Here is a 734-nt window from a genome sequence, read left to right on the forward strand (position 1 = left end):
AGAAATAACCTGATCCGGGAATAGAATACCCGGTATACCATCAACAAAGTCCGGTTCAGGAATCTCGCCCACCAAACCACCAAACCCGGCAAAACTCTGTCTGGCTGGAGGAAGGAGCAGTAACATCCCTAAAAGAAGCCAAGGGAGTTGCTGAGGAAGCGGAAACAGAGGCCGGAATTGCATTTGCAAAAGAAACCGAAGAGTTGACCATCGGTTGACCGGCAAAAACCGGCGACGGCGAGACAACCACGGAGCACCACCAACCACCGGCGACGACGAGGGGGTCACGGAACCGGTGACCAAAGGTGAAGAACCGGGCTGGAACGGAGGCAATTGACCGGAAACATTCGCCGGAGACGAACCAAACACATGATTTGGGCGTTTCCGATCGGCGATGAATTTTCCGAAATTGAAGGCATAGAAATCTTACCCATGGCTAGATGAGTTTGTAGTAGAGAGGAATTGCAAAAATCAGCAACCGATCCGGAGTAATTGAGTTTTGAAGCCAACGCAAATATAACTTGGGGCTGAAATTCGTAGATCTGAAATTCCCGCCGCCACCGGACTCCGACGAAGCAATTGAAGATACCAATGGAAGCGCCTGGTCCTGGGCATTCCGGATCGGGGTCTTGATCGGAGAACCAAGACCGGAGCTGGCCGTAATCGGAGCGAAACATCGGCGTCGCGGTGAACAGTACTGACGGAACATCGCCGGACGATTTCGGGATGCAAAT

Source organism: Primulina tabacum, chromosome 8 (genome assembly GCF_025594145.1).
Source record: "Primulina tabacum isolate GXHZ01 chromosome 8, ASM2559414v2, whole genome shotgun sequence".
Classification (NCBI taxonomy): domain Eukaryota; kingdom Viridiplantae; phylum Streptophyta; class Magnoliopsida; order Lamiales; family Gesneriaceae; genus Primulina; species Primulina tabacum.